This window comes from Hypanus sabinus, chromosome 6 (assembly GCF_030144855.1).
Source record: "Hypanus sabinus isolate sHypSab1 chromosome 6, sHypSab1.hap1, whole genome shotgun sequence".
NCBI lineage: Eukaryota > Metazoa > Chordata > Chondrichthyes > Myliobatiformes > Dasyatidae > Hypanus > Hypanus sabinus.
In genome coordinates, this window is record NC_082711.1 from 13,460,668 (window position 1) to 13,475,719 (window position 15,052).

General features: G+C 46.1%; 1 protein-coding gene across 1 annotated transcript in view; it reads left to right on the forward strand.

Moving 5' to 3' along the window:
• LOC132395316 (pituitary adenylate cyclase-activating polypeptide type I receptor-like) overlaps positions 1–15,052 on the forward strand; it is a 140,403-nt gene that overhangs the window by 482 nt on the left and 124,869 nt on the right. The window lies entirely within an intron of this gene.

The following is a 15,052-nucleotide window of genomic DNA, read 5'->3' on the forward strand; positions in this document are numbered from 1 at the left end:
GAAGCCTTGGGAGCAGGTGGTGGATGGTCGTATGAGCAAATCACAGGTCCTGGTTATGTGACCACTGACACCAGGCAGACAATCTCTGAAGAGTGTTAATAATGGCTGGGCTCACCCGTCTTGTAAAGTCACTGCCCAGAAGACGACAATGGCAAACCACTTCTGTAGAAACATTTGCCGTTCACAGACATGAAGACCATAATAGACCACGTTATCCAACAAGGCAAATGATGATGATGATAATGATGTCTGAAGTAGAGGTTAATAGGTTCTTGATTAGTCAGGGCATCAAAGGCTTTGGGGGAGAAGGCAGCAGACTGGAGTTGAGGGGAAAAATAAATCAGCCATGACGGAATGATGGAGCATACTCAATGGGCCAAATGGCCTAATTTGGCTCCTATGTCTTAAGGTGTGTGGTGTGTCAAACAAAAATTACTTGGTGAGCTGGGACTGATAACATTTATGTGAGCCGTGGTTTTACTTGATACAAACTGGACTTAAATCTGTATGAAATCCGGGTACCCGATAGTAAATCTTCATCAGCCGTGGGCGTTGTTCTTGTCTCCATTCATTGTGATTTGAATTTCCACTCACAAACATCCAGTCTGCAGTACAGAGGGAGAATTACACTGTTAGCGACATGGTTTTACATATGTGATTTAATCCAACCATCTGTCAGACTAAAGGAATCCCATCATCTCATTGAAACCGATCAAACATTGAAAGGCCCAGATGTAGAGGATGTTTCCTATAATGGGTGAGTGTAGGACCAGAAGGCACAGCCTCGGCGTAGACAGACGTCCATTTAGAACAGAGATAAGGAAGAATTTCTTCAGCCAGAGGGTGGTGAAGCTGTGGAATTCATTGCCACAGATGGCTGAAGAGGCCGTCATTGGGTATGTGTAAAGGGGAAGTCAATAGGTTCTTGATTAGTCAGGGTGTCAAAGGTTACAGGGAGAAGGAAGGAGAATGGGGTTGAGAGGGATAATAAATCAGCCATGATGGAATGGTGGAGCCGACTCGATGGGCTGAATTTGCCATCTCTTACGCTCCCTGTTCACATGCCACTCACGCCGTCCCAGACTATGACAGCTGGCATAAACAACGTTCAGCTGAGTGGAAAGGTCAGGGAACCTCAGACGCAGGAAATGTGAAATAAAAGCGGAACATTCCTGAGCTTGTATGTCACATGACAAAATCCAGATGACAGCTGGCTTGGTGTAGTAACTTTGAATGTTTTTTTAATTATCATTTAGAGCAGAAGCAGGCCCACTGCCCCAATGGGCCTGCACTGCCCACGACATCCATGTGACCAATTAACTTGCTAACCCATACGTCTTCGGGACGTGGGAGGAAACCGGAGCACCCGGAGGAAACCTATGAGGTCATGGGGAGAACGGCGGTAGAATTAAACCTTAGATCATAAGACAATAAGATATAGGAGCAGAACTGACTGGACATCAGCCTCCCCGCCTTAAATAAAGTCGTGCAAAAGAATTCTCCATTAAGGAAATCCACCCTAAACCACCCGCCAGGAGAACATCAAACCCGAATCAAGCAATCACACTACTAGTTAGGGTTATGTCAACCGCTACGCTGCCATGCCATCCTATATGCAATAAACCAACAGGAAGGACATCCCCGCCCTTCCGAAACGTACAATAGTAAGACCAAGACATAGGAGCAGGTTTAGGCCATTTGACCCATTGGGTCTGTTCCACCATTCAATCATGGCTGATTTATCAACCCTCTCGACCTGTTCTCCTGCTTCCTTTTCAACAACCTTTCAACCTCCGCTTTAAATACACCTGCAGCTGTTTGTGAGGACGAATTCCGCAGATTCACCACACTCCGGCTGTAGGCATTCTTCCTCATCTCTGTTCTAAAGGGATGTCCCTCTATCCCGAGACAGTGCCCTCCGGTCCGAGACTCCTCCTCATTTGGAAACATCCTCTCTACGTCCACTCTGTCTAGGCCTTTCAATATGCAATAGGTTTCATTGAAATCCTCCCTTCATTCTTCCAAAACCCAGTGAGTACAGGCCCAGAGCTATCAAATGCTCCTCATGCATTAAACCCCGTCATTCCTCGAAGCACCTTCGTGAGCCTCCTCTGCACCCTCCACAACCTCTGTACTGGGTCACCGTATTAACACACATTTCTTCATCTAATGATGCATCATTTTGCAAGATGGAATTTGGACTACATGAGATAGAATCATAGGTATTCTATGGGAATACCATAGATATTCAAGCAGGGAAACAGGCCATTCAGCCCAACTTGTCCATGCTGACCAAGGTGCCCAGCAAAGCCGATTCGATTTGCTTGGCCTCTATACCCTTTCTATCCTTATAGTTATCCATATGTTTTGTTTGAAATGTTGCTTATGTATCTGCCTCAGCTGCCTTCTCTGGGAGTGCATTCTATACACACCAGATTCTTCCTGAAGAAATTGTCCACCCACCCTCCAGACCCTTATAAATCTCTCCACACCCTGTTTTCGATCCCTGTGTGCATTCTGCCCTTTGTGCACCTCTACGAGGTCACCCTTCAGTTCCCAACCAACCCACCTGTCCCTGTAACTCAGGCACTCGGGCCCCGGCAGCACCCTCACACACCCTTTCCAGCTTGGCACTGCCTTTCATAGAACAGTTCAGGCCCACGGTGTTGCTCCAAGCTTTGAACTTACTCCAGGATCACCCTAACACTTCCCTGCTACATAACCCTCCACTTTTCTATCACCCATCTGCCTATCTAAGACCATCTTAAATGCCCCTAATGCATCTGTATCTGCCTCGAACACCACCCTGACCAGGTGTTCCATGCACCCAACACAGCCTGCGCATAGAACAAACCGCTGACATCCCTCCCGTACTCTCATCCGATCAGCTTAAAATGATGTCCTCTTTTTAGCTGTATTAGCTGTTTTCACCCTGGGAAAAGTCTCTGTCTGTCCACTCGATCTATGCCTCTGATCACCTTGTACACCTCTATCAAGCCTCCTCTCATCCTCTTTCAGTCCAAAGGGAAAAGCCCTCGCTCACTCAGCCTAAGAAAAGGCATGCTGTCAAGTCCAGGCAGCATCCTGGTGAATCCCTGCACCCTCTAAAATTGTTTCCTAGAACAGAGTAGTCAAAAGCCGAGGCAATATTCAAGGTGCCGTGCACTGTGGTTTGAGGTGAAAGCCTTTGAAACATAAGGAAAATTTTTCAGGAATTTTTATTGCTTTTTAATCAGGATATTCAGAAAGGGCAGCAGTGATTGCTTTGCCCTACTGCATGGCAGCCATTTCAGAGTCCCGGCTCCAGGGGAGAAGGTTCAGTCAGTGCTGTCTGTGCGGAGCTTGCGCGTGACTGTACGGGTTTCCCCCAGGCCCTCTGGATTCCAATTCATGTGGGGTGCCAGGGTTCTTCTCCATCTTCCTATTAAGCCCGTCACCCCTACTGGGGTGCAGCTCGCCACAGCCCTCTGTCCTGGGCCTAGCCCATCGAAGATCCTTCGTCTGCCAGCAATGAGGTCTTGGGAGTTTCCGCTGGTTTTCCCGTCGCCCTGGGCTTTTACGGGAAGAAGTTGCCAGCCCCCCAGCCCAATCCTCCTCCTCTCGCATCCAGGCTTGGGACCGTCCATGGTGGCGCTTGCTAGGCCGATTGTCCGCTCTGACTGGCCTCTGGTGTGGGTGGGCAGTGGGAGTATTGCGTGTATACCAAAAGCTTCTCTTGCGTGCTGTTCGTACGGGTCAGATCGTTCAGCTAAAACAAGGTAGAACAATACCAGTGCAGAATAAAGAGTCACTGTTACAGAGAGGGTGCAGTGCCAGTAAACAATAAAGTCCAAAGCCATAGCGAGGTGGACAGTGAGAACAGGAGTCCATCACGCTGTGGTCACACTTCACGGCAGGACCAGGGATCAATCGCTGCCACTGTCTGCGAGGATTTGGAACGGTCTACCCCTGACCGCGTGGGTTTCCTCCCATGTTCCGGATTCGTACGGGTTGGGGTCAGTGAGCTGCTGGCGTCCTCCGTTGGCACCAGAAGCCAGGCAACGCCCACGGGCGGCCCTGCACCGTCCTCGCAGATTCGATTTGATGCGAACGACGCATTTCACTGTGCGCTCCGCTGTACGTGTGGCACATAAAGCTCATTTATCGTTAAAAAGGGCCCATTCAGGGGTCCGATAACAGTCAGCTGGAGGTTGGAAGCTGTGCAGGGCTTAGCTTGAGCTTTGAGAGAGACATGGGATACTGGGGATGAGAAAGGTTCAGAGTTATATGACACAGATCAGGCCCTTAGGCCCATCTGGTCCATGCCAGCCAAGATACCCTTCTAATATAGGTCCATTTCCTCATGTTTACCCCATAACCTTCCCAATAGAACACAGAACATTATAACTGCAAACACGAGGAAATCTGCAGATGCTGGAAATTCAGGCAACACACACAAAATGCTGGTGGGACTCAGCAGGCCAGGCAGCATCTATAAGGAGAAGCGCTGTCGACGTTTCAGGCCGAGACCCTTCGTCAGCCCTAACTGAAAGAAGAGGTAGTAAGAGATTTGAAAGTGGGAGGGGGAGGGGGAGATCCAAAGTGATAGGAGAAGACAGGAGGGGGAGGGATGAAGCTAAGAGCTGGAAAGGTGATTGGCAAAAGGGATACAGAGCTGGAGAAGGGAGAGGATCACCGGACTGGAGGCCTAGGGAAGAAGAAAGGGGGAGGGAGCACCAGAGGGAGATGGAGACCAGGCAAGGAGTGATTGTGTCTGTACTTCTCCCTAAAGATGCTGCCTGACCTGCTGCGTTCCACCAGCATTTTGTGTGTGTTGACAGAACATTATAACACAGAACTGGCCTTTCAGCACAAGATGTTGTGACAACCATTTAACCCACTCTGAGATCAATCTAACACTTCCCTCCCACATAGCCCATCATTTTTCTGTCATCTATGTGCCTAGTTTATTAAATGCCCTTAATACATCTGCCTCCACCACCATCCTTACCAGGGTGTTCTACACAACCATCACTCTTGTGCAGAAAAAAACCTACTTCTGACATTCCCCCCCCCCCATCACTTTCCTCCAAACAACTTAAAACTATGCCCCTTAAAATCTTCCCAAGCTACGTAGCCATACAATTATCTTTTCAAAGTTGCTATGTGCCAGCTTCAACCATTTCTTCTGTCAGCTGATTCCAAGTGGTCTCCACTCTCTGTGTAAAAAAACCAAGTTCCCCCACAAGATTCTATTAAATCGTTCCCCACTCATCTTAATCCCAAGCCCTTGTGTTCTTAACGGCACAACTCTGGGAACTAGACTGAGAAAATTCATCCAAACCCATGCCCCTCTTGACTTCCTTCAGCAGGGTTTCATCACGGGCACATTTTCACTGGCCTCACCATTGCTGCCGTGCAAGGATAAGATTTCTCCCCAGAGCCTTAGGGCTGTGAATGAATCTAAATCAGAATCACAAAGATTTCCCAAACATCTGGTAATTCTTAGTCCCCACATCCCTCCTCTTCAATTCCCGTCTCTGTACAATGGCATTTCATGAATTAGCTGTCATTTCATAATTGCTCACGATTTCTTGAGAACAACTATTTCTTCGCACGCATTCAAGATTCCAGATTGTTAAATGTCATTTCCAGTGCACAAGTGTAAAATAGAATGAAATAATTGTTACTCTGGATTTGATACAGCACCAAAACAAAACAAGGTCGAGATTGCAATAAAACAATATATATTAAAATATATGTAGGTTGATTGTATGTCCATAAAGTGACGCTGGCACAGAGTGTGTGTACACAAGGTGACTGACAGGAAATGATGAAGAAGTGGTGGGTGGTGGGTGGAGGGGTGCGTTAGTGGGTGGAGGTGTTGATCAGCCTCACTGCTTGGGGAAAGTAACTGTTTGAGTCTGGTGGTCCAGCCTCCTCCCTAATGGGAGTGGGACCCTTCATGATGTTACTGGCCCTTTCCCAGCACCTTTCTGTATACGTCCTATATGTCAAACGCAGAGCTGATCGCTGGGTGGTTACTTTAGCAATCTGATCTCAAAGTGACACTGAGGCAAAAGACCGGTTGTGATCTTTTGATCACCGGCTTGAGGGGCCGAATGCTAATATATGCTTCTAATTCTTATGTTGATTATAAGATGTTATACTTTAATACATGGTTTATATAAAGATAAACCCCATTATATCAGGGGATGCAACATTATTCTTTGCTATACAAGAGATTCTGCAGACGCGGGAGATCCAGAGCAACACACACCCAATGCTGGAGGAACTCAGCAGGTCAGGCAGCGTCTGTGGAGGTGAATGAACAGTTGACATTTTGCGCTGAGACCCTTCATCAGGGCTGGAAAGGAAGGGGGAAGATGCCAGAATAAGGTGAAAGGGAGGGGAAGGAGGACAAGCTGGCAGGTGATAGGCTAAGGTGGTAAAGGGCTGGAGAAGGAGGAATCTGATAGGAGAGGAGAGTGGACCATGGGAGACAGGGGAGGAGGAGGGGCATCGGGAGGAGGTGAAAGGCAGGTGAGGAGAAGAGGTGGAATTGAAGAGGAGAGAAGGGGGAGAAATTGATGTTCATGCACTCAGGTGAAATATGAGGTGTTGCTCCTCCATCCTGAGAGTGGCCTCATCGTGGCAGGAGAGGCCATGGGCTGATATATCAAAACGGGGAGGGGGACGGGAGTTAAAATGGCTAGCCACCAGGAAACCCTGCTTTTTGAGGATGGAGCAGAGGTGCTCGATGAAGCGGTCCCCCAGTCTACACTGGGGCTCACCAGTGAATAGAAGGATGCATCGGGAGCACCATTGCTTTTCAGATGATTGATATTCACACGGTGCATCAGATCACGGAGTGATAGAACATACCCTCCAGCCCATCCAAACTGTCTCAGTGGCTCACTCCGGGACCATAGCCCTTCATACCCCTCCCATCCACTCCAAATTTCTCCTAAATGGTGAAATCAAACCCACATCCAACACTTCCGCTGGCAGCCCATTTCACACTCCACCTGTGAAGCTCCTCCGCAGGTTCTCCTTAAATATTTCACCTTTCACCCTTGACCCATGAACTCTGGCTCTGGTTTCACCCAGGTTTACATCATATATACTTTTTATACAAGATAAGAGGCAGGAGTGGACAGCAGGCACCTTTATCCCAGGACAGAAATTGGCCAAGACAAGGGGGCAAAACTTTTTCTTGGAGGAAAGTACAGGGGATATCAGAGATAGGTTTCTGCACAGAGTGGAACTCACTGCCATGGTGGTGGTAGAGGCAGAAATATTAGGGGCATTTAAGAAGCTCTTAGATAGGCACATGGATGATAGAAAAATGGAGGGCTATGTAGGAGGGAAGGATTAGATTGATCTTGGAGTAGGTTAAAAGGTCAGCACAACATTGTGGGCCGAAGGGCCTGTAGTGTGATATACTGTTCTACAGTATGTTCTATGTTTTGGGAGTCACATTACGCAGGAGCAGGCCCTTCGGCCCACTGAATCCATGCCAGCCATCAAGCACCTGTTTACAGTAATGCAGCCCTCATTCTCTGATATAAAGGAATACAGATTGGCACAGGAACTGTGGCCTGCAAAGTCTGCACTGAACACCAAATCCCTTCTGCCTGTATGCGACCCATATCCCTCCATTCCCTGCACATTCACGAGTCTGTCCAAGAGCCTCATAAGCATCTCTTTCGTATTAGCATTCACCATCAGCCGTCAGCCTGTTCCAGACATCCGCCACCTCCTTAAACTCACTCCCCTCACTTCAGATCTACTTGACATGTCCCCCACTCCCCCCTCCCCCAAGATTCCTCCAGCTACCTACAAACAAGGGGCAATTAGCAATATGGTGGGCTGAAGGGCCTGTTTCTGTGTTGTATGACTTTCTGAACATTGAACCCACTGGGAATCCATAGGGGGAGCATGCATACTCCACACAGAGAGCAGCTACGGTCAGGACTGAACTTGGGCTGCAGCGGAACCGTGCGGCCACTGTCCCTGCCAACGGCGCAGACTGAAATGTTCTGCCTCGCTGACTCTGCTGGTACTGAGCACTTTCTGATGGTTCGCCAGTGTCCAGTGGAGACTGCTGTTGTTCGTACTGTGAACGGAGGTCGTGCTGTGCTCACAGCGCGCTGCTCTCTCCAGCTGCTAGCTAGTCTAAGGGAACTGCAAGCAATTATTATGTTCTGTTGTGCAGAGCAGCCTCTGAGTCACAATGATTTGGCTGTGTACAACAAAACTAATCAGTCTGCTTGCAGGAGAATGATTTAATCCTCCTGAGTGGGAAAGCTGTGATCTGCACCTTCGTTGTGAGGGAGGCGAGTCGGCGGGGTAGGGGGACTGGGTCGTGCTATAGTGGGGTGATCACCAGCTCCATCATGGGCACTAGCCTCCCCAGCACCGAGGGAATCTTCAAAAGGTGATGCCTCAAAAAGGCGGCATCCATCATTAAGGACCCCGTCACCCAGGGCCTGCCCTCTTCTCATTGTTACTTTCTAGGAGAAGGTATGGGAGCCTGAAGACACACACTCAACATTCCAGGAACAGCTTCTTCCCTGTCAACCATCAAATTTCTGAATGGACAATGAATCCATGAACACTACCTCATTTATATTTTGGTCCTGACGAAGGGTCTCGGCCCGAAACGTCGACAGCGCTTCTCCCTAGGGATGCTGCCTGGCCTGCTGTGTTCCATCAGCGTTTTGTGTGTGCTGTTCATTAATATTTTCCTTTCTCCCCCCCTCCTTTTGCACTATTTATTTAATTTATATATCAGAACAATAGAACAAAAACAAATCAACAGCTGGGATTGCCTTTATTTATTTGGGACACTTTGTTTCGTTGGGGCAGGAGACGTGCTGAACAGGTTCTGCCTAGCACTGGTTGTGTGCACTGGTGTGGCTGTTCAGCACAACACCATGCTTCAAACAAACAATCTTTATATAGCGACAGTTGCGCGTGTTTGTGTCCAAAAAGCAGCGAATTTTGTCACTGATAGTTGTTGAGAACTAAGCAGGAAGGCAGTTCAGAACCGTTTTGCTCACTGCTGTTTCAAGCATTCTGGCTTGTGGATGTCAGGAACGGCCTGGAGTGACAATGAAACTATTTCTCTACTTCAAGTTAGGCAGCCACAAAGAATTTGAAGGCATCGACAATCATCTTGAATGCTACAATGAAAATGAAGATTTGGAGGATGCAATCGTCAACAGAATTAAATGAAGGCAGTCCATTATCTGCACTAGGTCTATGCCGATTTTCCTCGTTTAGAAATGGCGGATGAATCCCTCCTTTGATGAGATTAGGGACTAATACGGTTTTATAGTGCTGCAATGGCATTGGTGTTCTAATTTGTTCTGTATTTCACTTAAATACAGAATTTGGCACTCGGTTTTTTTACCTCTAACTATTTCCATGAAACTTCGGCTAGGCAGGCCAGCCATTCAATTGGGCCAAGATGTACTGGTCCCGATGTGTCCTAATTAACCAGAATCTACTGTACTGTTATTGTAATCTGTAGTTTTTCATTATTGTGTATTACTCTGTATTGCTGCTGCGATACAACAAATTTCATGACATATGTCAGCGATATTAACCCTGGTTCTGATTCCGATTCCGACCTTACAGAGATGTGTAAGGTCATGAGGGACTTGGAAAGAGTGAATACATACAGTCTTTTTCTCTTGCCCAGAGAAAGAGAATTAAAAATTAAAGGGCATAGGCTTAAGATGAGAGGGGAGAGATTTACAAGGAATCAGAATCAGGTTTATTATCACTGACACATGTTGTGAAATTTCTTCTACTTTTTGAGCCTGTCGCCCCTACTGGAGCACAGGCCACTGAGGCAGCTCTTTCAGTCCATCGAAGATCCTTCCTTTCCCGGGAATTAGAGCTTCTGTATTTCTGAGTCATTTCTGTAGTGCTGGGATTTTACAGGATAGGGTTGCTAACCCCGTACCCAACAGGCAAGCAGGCGAGCTTGGGACCGCCCATGGCAGAGTATCCGGAAATTTAATGTAAAATATGCTATAAATTATGATGAAATATATACACAAACAAATAAATAGGTAGTACAAAAGGAGAGGAAAGCTCACCAGGCCTGCATCCGTCAGGACCTGCCATCTTCTCATTGGTACCATCGAGGAAGTGATACAGGAGCCTGGAGACACACACTCAGCATTTCAGGAACAGCTTTTTCTCTTGTGCCATCTGATTTCTGAATGGACAATGAACCTATGAAGACTACTTCAATACTTTCTTGCTTTTTGCACTACTTATTTAATCTAATTCAGATACTTACTGTAACTTATAGTTTTTTTTTTGTAAGGTTGTTGTACTGTTGCTGCAAAACAACAAATTTCACGACATATACCAGCAGTATTAAACCTGATTTCAAGTGCGCATGAAGCTCACAGACAATATACATGGTAGATAGTGATAGATAGAAGTTCATGTTATTCCAACTATACATGAATACCCAAAAATACAAGCAAGCAAGTTTATTTGTTTAGCAGTTTTCAAACACAAAGCAATTAAAAATACTTTACATAGAACAAGATATAAAAATCAAACATCAAATTTCAGACAATATACAAGAGAATGAAATCACACAAAATAGATATGATAACTAGAAATTACAGTGAGGGACATTCAAATTAAAAGCCACAGCGAAAAGAAACATTTTAAGCTTTGATTTAAAAGAGCTTAAAGTTGGGGCAGACTTCAGATCCTCTGGAAAGTTTTCCCGGATATGTGGAGCACAGTAACTGAAAGCTGCTTCACCGTGTTTAGTTGTGACCCTGGGGACGGCGAGCAGACCCATTCCAGATGACCTGAGAGTTCAGGAAGGTTCATAATCCAGCAAAAGATCCGAGGTGTTTCTTGCCCGTAGACTGTTCAGTGCTTTATAACCATATAACCATATAACAATCACAACACGGAAACAGGCCATCTTGGCCCTCCTAGTCCGTGCCGAACCCTTAATCTCACCTAGTCCCACCTACCCGCACTCAGCCCATAACCCTCCACTCCTTTCCTGTCCATATACCTATCCAATTTTACCTTAAATGACACAACTGAACTGGCCTCTACTACTTCTACAGGAAGCTCATTCCACACAGCTATCACTCTTTGAGTAAAGAAATACCCCCTCGTGTTTCCCTTAAACTTCTGCCCCCTAACTCTCAAATCATGTCCTCTAGTTTGAATCTCCCCTACTCTCAATGGAAACAGCCTGTTCACGTCAACTCTATCTATCCCTCTCAAAATTTTAAATACCTCGATCAAATCCCCCCTCAACCTTCTATGCTCCAATGAATAGAGACCTAACTTGTTCAACCTTTCTCTGTAACTTAATTGCTGAAACCCAGGTAACATCCTAGTAAATCGTCTCTGCACTCTCTCTAATTTATTGATATCTTTCCTATAATTCGGTGACCAGAACTGCACACAATATTCCAAATTTGGCCTTACCAATGCCTTGTACAATTTTAACATTACATCCCAACTTCTGTACTCAATGCTTTGATTTATAAAGGCCAGCGTTCCAAAAGCCCTCTTCACCACCCTATCTACATGAGACTCCACTTTCAGGGAACTATGCACAGTTATTCCTAGATCTCTCTGTTCCTCTGCATTCCTCAATGCCCTACCATTTACTCTGTATGTTCTATTTGGATTATTCCTGCCAAAATGTAGAACCTCACACTTCTCAGCATTAAACTCCATCTGCCAACGTTCAGCCCATTCTTCTAACCGGCATAAATCTCCCTGCAAGCTTTGAAAACCCACCTCATTATCCACAACACCACCTACCTTAGTATCATCGGCATACTTACTAATCCAATTTACCACCCCAACATCCAGATCATTTATGTATATTACAAACAACATTGGGCCCAAAACAGATCCCTGAGGCACCCCGCTAGTCACCGGCCTCCATCCCGATAAACAATTAACCACCACTACTCTCTGGCATCTCCCATCTAGCCACTGTTGAATCCATTTTATTACTCCAGCATTAATACCTAACGACTGAACCTTCTTAACTAACCTTCCATGTGGAACTTTGTCAAAGGCTTTGCTGAAGTCCATATAGACTACATCCACTGCCTTACCCTCGTCAACATTCCTCGTAACTTCTTCAAAAAATTCAATAAGGTTTGTCAAACATGACCTTCCACGCACAAATCCATGCTGGCTACTTCTAATCAGATCCCGTCTATCCAGATAATTATAAATACTATCTCTAAGAATACTTTCCATTAATTTACCCACCACTGATGTCAAACTGACAGGTCTATAATTGCTAGGCTTCCTTCTAGAACCCTTTTTAAACAATGGAACCACATGAGCAATACGCCAATCCTCCGGCACAATCCCCGTTTCTAATGACATATTAAAAATCTCCGTCAGAGCTCCTGCTATTTCTACACAAACTTCCCTCAAGGTCCTGGGGAATATCCTGTCAGGACCCGGAGATTTATCCGCTTTTAAATTTCTTAAAAGCGCCAGTACCTCCACCTCTTTAATTGTCATAGGTTCCATAACTTCCTTACTTGTTTCCCACACCTTAGACAATTCAATATCCTTCTCCTTAGTGAATACCGAAGAGAAGAAATCATTCAAAATCTCTCCCATCTCCTTCGGTTCCACACATAGCTGACCACTCTGATTCTCTAAAGGGCCAATTTTATCCCTCACTATCCTCTTGCTTTTAATATAACTGTAGAAACCTTTTGGATTTACTTTCACCTTATTTGCCAAACCAACCTCGTATCTTCTTTTAGCTTTTCTAATCTCTTTCTTAAGATTCCTTTTACATTCTTTATATTCCTCGAGCAATTCCTTTACTCCATGCTGCCTATCTATTGTAGACATCCCTCTTTTTCTGAACCAAATTTCTAATATCCCTTGAAAACCATGATGCTCTCAAACCTTTAACCTTTCCTTTCACCCTAACAGGAACATAAAGATTCTGTACCCTCATAATTTCACCCTTAAATGACCTCCATTTCTCTATTACATCCTTCCCATAAAACAACTTGACCCAATCCACTCTCTAAATCCCTTCGCATCCCCTCAAAGTTAGCCTTTCTCCAATCAAAAATCTCAACTCTAGGTCCAGTCCTGTTCTTCTCCATAATTATATTGAAGCTAATGCTATTGTGATCACTGGACCCGAAGTGCTCCCCAACACATACATCTGTCAGCTGACCTATCGCATTCCCTAACAGTAGATCCAACACTGCCCCATCTCTAGTCGGTACTTCTATGTATTGTTGCAAAAAACTATCCTGCACACATTTCACAAACTCTAAACCATCCAGCCCTTTTACAGAATGAGCTTCCCAGTCTACGTGTGGAAAATTAAAATCTCCCACAATCACCACCTTGTGTTTACTACAAATATCTGCTATCTCCTTACAAATTTGCTCTTCCAACTCACGCGCCCCATTAGGTGGCCTATAATACACTCCTATCAGTGTTACTGCACCTTTCCCATTCTTCAATTCCACCCAAATGGCCTCCCTAGAGGAGATCTCTAATCTATCCTTCCAAAGCACCGCCATAAGATTTTCTCGGACAAGCAATGCAACACCTCCTCCTCTGGCCCCTCCTACTCTATCACACCTGAAGCAACTAAATCCAGGAATATTTAGTTGCCAATCACACCCTTCCTGCAACCATGTTTCACTAATAGCTACAACATCATAATTCCAGGTATCAATCCACGCTTTAAGCTCATCCACCTTTCTTACAATGCTCCTAGCATTAAAATAGATACATTTAAGATACTCTCCATCTCCTCCTCTCTTTTCATCCCTAACAATGCATTCAAATTTATTATCCTTTTCTTTCTTCTCCCCTACATCTTCGGGCTGAGCGCATCCCTTCTCCATCACCTGCCTTTCCTCCCTCACACACTGTCTATTTACTTGCTCCACTGGTGAACTAACCTCCTCTCCCATAGTCTCCTCAAATAGTCTCCCGCCCCCCCCCCCCGTCTTACTAGTTTAAAGTCCGCCCTGTAGCCCTAGCAAACCTCCCCGCTAGGATATTGGTCCCCCCACGATTCAAGTGTAACCCGTCCTTCTTGAACAGGTCACTCCTGTCCCAGAAGAGGTCCCAATGATCCAGAAACTTGAATCCCTGCCCCCTGCTCCACGCATTCATCCTCCACCTAACTCTATTCCTACTCTCATTGTCGCGTGGCACAGGCAGTAATCCCGAGATTACTACCTTTGCGGTCCTTCTTCTTAACTGCCTTCCTAACTCCCTATACTCTCGTTTCAGGACCTCTTCCCCTTTCCTTCCTATGTCATTGGTACCTACATGTACCACGACCTCTGGCTCTTCACCCTCCCACTTCAGGATATCTTGGACGCGATCAGAAACGTCCCGAACCCTGGCACCAGGGAGGCAAATTACCATCCGGGACTCCCGGTCACCTCCACAGAAACGCCTGTCTGAGCCCTTGACTATTGAGTCCCCAATTACTATGGACCTCTTTCTTCTAACCCTACCCTTCTGAGCTACAGGGCCGTCCTCTGTGCCGGAGGCTCGGCCACTGTCACTCCCACCAGGTAGGCTGTCCCCCCCAACAGTACTCAAACATGAGTACTTATTGTCAAGGGGTACAGCCACTGGGGTACTCTCTAGTACCTGCCTCTTCCCCTTCCTGACTGTAACCCACCTATCTGCCTCCCGTGGTCCCGGAGTGGCCACCTGCCTGTAACTCCTCTCTATCACCTCCTCACTCTCCCTGACCAGGCGAAGTAATAAACCAGTAATAAATACAGCCAAACAAAACAGCATTCTTCCAGGGCACAATACCAACAGTCAAACACTCTACAAGACAAATATAGCAGTTATAATTACAATAGCAGGATACACTGGCTTTGGAGGTGGTGCAGAGGAGGCTCACCAGGTTGATTCCAGGGGTGAGGGGGTTAACCTATGAGGAGAGATTGAGTTGCCTGGGACTGTACTCACTGGAATCCAGAAAAATGAGAGATCATATAGAAACATAAAACTATGAAAGGGATAGATAAGA